We start from the raw sequence: 7427 nt of genomic DNA on the forward strand, positions 1-7427 counted from the left end.
TAACGTATCAAAATTGATATGAATCAAATAGTTAACCAAGTCTTTTGAAAGTTTATTTCTTTGTACTTCCTTCTTATTTCTCTCTTTGTACTGCACCTGCGTATCTAGCCTGATGTTCCCCCACTTATACCATGTGCTTGTCTATGTCTCCACGGGCTGTATGCTTCTCACGCATAGCTGTACCCCACTACCTAGCACAGCATCTGGCATACAGCAGGTGCTCAAGAGACTTATTAACCAAAATAATAAATTGGTGAGTTAACAAATTTGGAAACATTAATTGCCATAATCATTACTTTAATTTCCATAGAGGTAAAAGCGACAGGTATTTTAAAAGGTCAAGTTAACAGACATACATTTTTTTCACTGCACTGATTTTTATCACTCAGGAGGCAAAAACGGAGCTCCTCATTGCGCTAATTCCGTGACAGCAGCTTTCTGGCGAAGTGTGAGAAGCCTGAAAGAACTTACACCCAACCAACTGCAGAATCGCTAAAGGGAAAATGAGACAACAGGAGAAAAGAGCAATTGGCTTCCTACATTTCACAATACAGTACCAAAGCTCACAGAAAATCAAGCATTTCTATAAATAGGAGTAGCTGTCTTTAAATCCTTAGAAGACAGATTAGGTTCATTAATATTTGCACTTTTTTATGCATAGAAAGGCTTATAAAACATACCCTGGGTTCACCTCTAACAATAATTATTGAGGGTAAAAAGAAAATATTAAGGAGAATTTTTGTTTCTTTAATGAAATGACAATTTAAAGGAAATTTAACAGAGTAATTTTTTATCACGACACCAAAATTACATAGGACACACTAAAACAGGCTCAGCAGCTAATTTATGGAGTAAAATTCTGTGCTGCAAAGCCTGCTTGATTCTCAGGGGCAGGGACACATGTTAGCAACACATGTATTAAGAAATGAGCTATGAAGAAAAAGAAAATGTAGATCTTCAACCTAATATATTATACCAAAAAATTTCAAATGTATAATATATGTTTTTAACTCGATTAACAGTGATGAACTTTCAAAGATTAAATGTTAAATTCTATGGCAAAAAGTTAAATAGAAAAACAATGAAACACCTGAATATATAAAGACTTTAAATTTCATTCATCAAAAAACAGAACAAACAAAGTTTAGAGGCAAACAAACTAGGAAAATGTCAGAGAGGTTTAGTATACCTAACATATAAAACATTTATGTAGACTGATAAGAAAAATCGTAAAACCAAGGTTAAATGCGCAAAGCAGATATCCAGACAATTCACAGAGGATACAGAAATGACTAAGAAATATGTTTTTAACAATCAGCATGTCAATGAAAACAGGATACAAATTAATTCTTATTAGGTCACCAAAGTTTTTATTTTTAATAAGCATATTTACTGCCACAAAGGTTACAGGTGACACAAGCACCTCAAAGACTCCTGAATAAATCAATCAAGTCTCTGTCAGTCACGGGCTGGGTGACCTCGGGTGAGGTGCTGAGCTCTTCTGAGCTTCAGTTATGACACAGAGTACCCATCTCATAGAGAAGTTAGGAGGATTACTTAGGACATTATTTGTAAAGGGTAGAGCACAGAATCTGACACATTTTAAGGCAGGTATTATTATTGGCATTTCTGGGAAATAGTTTGACAATATGTATGCAGTCTTCTCGAACTCTAGGCATCACTGCTTTCATATTCATTGTCACTAATATATTTGAGGGTGGGATCATAAATTTTTTATACAAGTTTTCTAGACCTAGTAGCAATTCAACTAAAAATTTCAGTTTCAAGAAAGCTAGTCATTTATACAATAAGCTAAAAGAAGAAAATCTTCCTACGTGAAGCTTTTCAAGTAATACTGTATTACATGTGCTCTCAAGATGTTTATAATGCCCACTACACAGAAATCCCATTATAGGTCACTATCAATCACAAGGATACCATGAAAAGGATAACAAAAGTGCTCAGAAATTGATGTCTTTCTGCTTGAAGTTTCCTGAAGTGTAACAGATGGGAAATCTTTCAGCAACCACAATTTATAAATATATCTGTACTCTTATCTATTCATTTTACCTTTACTGATCAGTAACAAAACACATGTTATACTGAGCAATAAAATTAAGTCAACTGCATTTGAAGTCAACGGACCAATGAAAATCAAGACCTCAGTTTCGTATGACCTCATGCACACTAGAGGTGTGATCACTGATTTACTTTAACTTTTAAAAGCATTAAATTTCCAGGCTTAATAAGTGGCTTTTATATTTGAGGTCAATTGGGCAAGAAATATCATGAATGAAATCAAATGCAAATGGACTTATCTTAGTTACAAACACTGTAATTAGGAAGCGGTATATCAGAATAACTAGGCTGCCCTCAGAGGACAGAAATATTTCCTAGATTGTCACATTCCTTTCTTGCTGTAGAGCTACTGGATATCACAGTGACTAGCACAGAGCAGGCCTCTACAAATAGGAGCTGAATCATCAAGCAGATGAATGGTTATGGAGCAACTAGGCAAGCATTCTCTTCCTGTGATGTTTTGTGGCAATGGGAGTACTAGCACGGAGGGCCCAGGAGCATCCTGAGTTGCCTGGTTAACAAGAACTATGCAACATATTTTCACAAAACCATATCCTAAACGGTGGCTGAGAGAGGGAGGGAGGGTAGAAGGGCAGGAAGTAGAAGAACCATTGAAGTATGTAGTTGTCCCACAGTCAATGCTTTATGTATATTTCCTCATCAGTTAATCTTTCTGACATAAAAATAAAGAAACTGATGATCACAGAAGGTAAGAAAATTCTTCAAGTCATATAAATAGTAAGTAGTAGAACTTATATTCAAACCGTGAACTGCCTAGTTCCTAAGTTTAGAACCCCAAAACTCTTGATCTTTCCACTACAGTCAAAGAAAAACATGAAGAAAAGGAAAAAAGGAAAAGAAACTAGGGGAGAAGGAAGTGGAGGAAAAAGATGATAATGTCAGAGAAATAATCTATACCACATGGCTACAAGTTTGCTAGGTATTAATACTCATTTAAAATATAGTCTAGTGGAAAATAAATTGAGTTTGAAACAACGACTTACCAAAGAACTTTAGGTACCCAAGAAATTAAGTTGGGAACTTTATATGTACATAACACTTTGGATGTTTTAAAGTACTTTTATATCCATTTTATCACTTTAAAAGTCTCTGAATAAAACTCCCAGGAAATTAAATAACATTCATGCCAAAAAGAAAAAAAGTTTTCACAAAATTCAAGAAAATTTTCATTCACCTGAATATCTTGGGAGTTTGTGTATATTGGAGAGAAAGGTGTACTTATTAAAATTACTCAATAATTCAAGCTTAATCAAAGAACATGACTGACTTTAACTCCTGATGTTTACTAATAATGTTTTCAAAGTATCCATTCTAAAAAATTCCTTCTATTCGCCTGTCTTAAGTTATACAGTATATAAGCTCTAATCTTTAACGATTTGGGATCTTACAGTAGGACCTACATGAAGGTCATCACTGTCAATGTCCTACATACAGAGAAAGGAAAGTCAGTTGCATGTATATTGAAAAGACAAGATAAAATCTAGAAGTCAGATATTTTTTAAAGCTAAACAACTGATATGTTAGTTTCTCTTTTTAGAAAATACTAAGAAAACATATTAAAGTTAAGTAATGGCTTTGGGAAAGTTTTAGAGTAAAGTTATCATTAACCTTATGTTATCTTATATTTCCCTACTTTTCTTAACCTCAAAAAAGAAATGCAATCCAAAGAACTTTTATGTGATAAATACTTTTACAGTTATTTTTGCAAAGAACTCAAAAAGTACACTGCTTTCTACAGACTGATCATCTCTTACATGGATAGTTTCTAAACTTCCAAATTTAAATAACAATTGTAGGTATAACAAATGATCACTTTATTCTAAGACAAGACAAATGTATCTTAAAATATGTCTCTGGTTTAAAATAAACATGTTTACAATTTATGTACCCATTTTATAGCAAACACTGATAATTCTAAAAGTCTAAATTTTCTAAAGAAAAAAAAAGAAATACTGTAATAATTAACTATTTTCTAAGAACACAGTGGGTAGGTCAAGCCTTCGGCCAGGAAACAGCATATTGAGTCTTTTTGCTCTAACAGTGGAATACAAGTCACATAGTTTTGTTGTATAATTATTCACTAAGGCACACACAGAACAAAATATTCTTAGTGGATTTCACTGGATACAAACTGGCCTGAATTAGTAAAAGTCATATATTCCAGAATATTTTTAAAGATTTACTGTTCTATTATTTTCACGTAACTCCAATCAATTAACTGTCCATAAAATGTTGTCAAGCAGATATCCAACTGAGGCTTCTTTAATGAATAAATAAGCCTTTGTTGGTAAATGTGGCGTCTAGAATGCTGATTAACGTCCACAGAAGTGTGTTGGTTCTTGGGGCAAGTATACAATAGTTAAGAGTGAGTTGTCAACCAGAAGACACACAGCTAGGTCAGAGTGCTAAAGAATATGCAGCATCTCTTTCTCAGGGAAGACAAGCATGTCGTTTCCTGGTTTGCAACACACCTTCTGCATGTTCTCTACCGCCTTTGTAGAAGCTCAGCAGGGAAGAAGAGAAACTGACTCTTTCTTTGAAGGCTCTTTCTTCTTTTTGATCGTGAAACAGATCAAGGCATGACCTACACTATTTCTGTTCACTCTGGTCTTAAGATAAGAAAATGGTATCTAAACTCAAAATCTGTCTACACTGAATACATTAATTTTGGAGTAAAGAAGGTCCAATGCTTTTTTACTGATTGATATTGTTTTCAATTTTTTTCTTTTTTTTTAAAGCTCAATTTGCTTATGTAGAGTATAGTCAATTCTGCATTCCCAATTCACTAGGCTTCTCAATTTTATCCACAGGCTTTTCTCAAATAGCACTTTTTCTCACTGTATCAACCTCAGACTAAGAAACTCCCCCAAGACCTCTTAGCAGCATGAAACGCCAGGCAAACACAAGAAAAATGTCTGCAAAGACCTACTTCTTTTGTATGTTTGTTTGTTTGTTTTTTTGGTGAGGAAGATTAGCCCTGAGCTAACATCTGTTGCCAATCCTCCTCGTTTTGCTGAGGAAGATTGGCCCTGGGCTAACATCCGTGCCCATCTTCCTCTACTTTATATGTGGGATGCCTGTCACAGCATGGCTTGATGAGCAGTGAGTAGGTCCGCACCTGGGATCCAAACCTGCAAACCCCAGGCCACCAAAGAGGAGTGTGTGAACTTAACCACTAATACACTGGGCCAGCCCCTGACATACTTATTTCTAACGACTTGATAACAAGAGATAACATTGTTCCCAACCTTCTCCACTTACCCAGGAGTTTTGCGATGCTATAAAGGGCCTGTCCCCAAAGAAACGGTTTTCCATCACGGCCACAGTTGCTAGGAAATCGCTTCTGACTACCAGGGTTTCTTTTTTCAGATTCTACAAAATCAGCTGGCACATAGTAGTACTTTGGTACAACAGGATAACCTATGGAGTTTAAAAATAAATATTTAAATTATAACAAATCAGTGTCCTTCCCAAATTTTCTCTTCAAGAAATTGCAATAACTAGAAAGGAGAGAGAAAGGTTGTAGAGGAGGTAACAGATTTGATAGACTACAGAAAATTGGATATTTTGGCTCCTTTCAGAAATTGCAAGTGCAAAATGCGGAAAAAGCTTCTTGACATTAAAACACTAATTTGACAGCATATGTTATGCTTTAGCCAACAATGTTAACATATCTCCTTTAACAACATTTAATTTTAACACCTTTAAATGAATCAACAAATATACAGTACGCAAATATTTAGAGCCATTGAAGAAGCTATTTTTAATAGGATTAGTCTATGGAAGTTTTACAAATGAGATACTGTATAATCTTAAATGAAGAATTATAACCCTGAGCCATTGCTTAGAGGGAAGAAATCCTCATTTTAATCATTAAACCCATTATCTACCATTCAATATCACTGAAGAGAAAAAATCCATCTTACCCTGTGAGCAAACTGTTTAAAAATATTCCTTGGTAGAAACTAAAAATTATTATTTAAAGACTAGAATCTCTGTGGATGATGTAAAGGGGGAAAAAAACCCAATTCCAGTAGAGTGCTACAGAAGACTTTTTGCAATATCAGCCCATAGTAAACTTCATTTCCCTCATTTCCCTAAAATTTGCTTCCTTCTTCATGCATCAATCAATCACGATATTTGCGTCTAAAACTAGTAAAAAGGTCTATGATTCACAGGGAGTAGTTTGAACACCACTCTCTGAATGTGATGAAGCCTAAAGCGTGGTACACTAAACCACCACCTCAAGGCATCAATGATTTACCACTGAGTACTAAAAGATCTCATTCGAGGGATTTTAAATATCATATGCATTACCACACGCATTACATTATTTCTCACATTGCACAAGTAATTATTTGGAGCATAAAGACATAAATAAATTAATTAATTTTTATTTCAAATTCAATGTTTATCCATAAACATTTCACTACTTTAACATTACAAGGATTTTTTTTTTTTTTTTTTTTGTGAGGAGATCAGCCCTGAGCTAACATCCGCCAATCCTCCTCTTTTTTTGCTGAGGAAGACGGCCCTGGGCTAACATCTGTGCCTATCTTCCTCCACTTTATATGGGACGCCGCCACAGCATGGCTTACCAAGCAGTGCGTCGGTGCGCGCCCGGGATCCGAACCAGCGAACCCCGGGCCGCCGCAGCGGAGCGCGCGCACTTAACCGCTTGCGCCACCGGGCCGGCCCCTACAAGGATTTTAAAGGGTGAGTACATACTGTGAAGTATTTAGGGTACTTGTGGAAAACCCTAAAGAATATCACAAACTTCCTGTGAGATAGGAACAGGGCTCAGTGCTGTAACCGCCAGTTCATGCATTGTGCCCATAAGCCATCCATTTTTTACCAACAAATCATATATATATATTTGTTTTTGTGAGGAAGATTGGCCCTGAGCTAACATCTGCCAATCCTCCTCTTTTTTTTGCTGAGGAAGACTGGCCCTGGGCTACCATCCGTGCCCATCTGCCTACACTTTATATGGGACACTGCCACAGCATGGCTTGACACGCAGTGTGTCGGTGCACGCCTGGGATCCGAACCGGTGAGCCTCCGGCCGCCGCAGTGGAGCGCGCACACTTAACCGCTTGCGCCGCTGGGCCAGCCCCAACAAATCATAATTTTTAACTTCCAGATAAATATGTTTTCAAAGGTGTTCACTTATGAGAACATATTCTCATTTTATTAATACTTCCAAACCCCAAAGATATTTGGAACTTCTCCTTTGGAATTCCTTTGATAACTAGTTTTCTAGTCATACAGAAAAATCAGTTATGTTCTTTTATGGGCCCTGACAGTGTTTAACTGCAACCAACATA

Source organism: Diceros bicornis, unplaced genomic scaffold, assembly GCF_020826845.1.
Source record: "Diceros bicornis minor isolate mBicDic1 unplaced genomic scaffold, mDicBic1.mat.cur scaffold_487_ctg1, whole genome shotgun sequence".
NCBI lineage: Eukaryota > Metazoa > Chordata > Mammalia > Perissodactyla > Rhinocerotidae > Diceros > Diceros bicornis.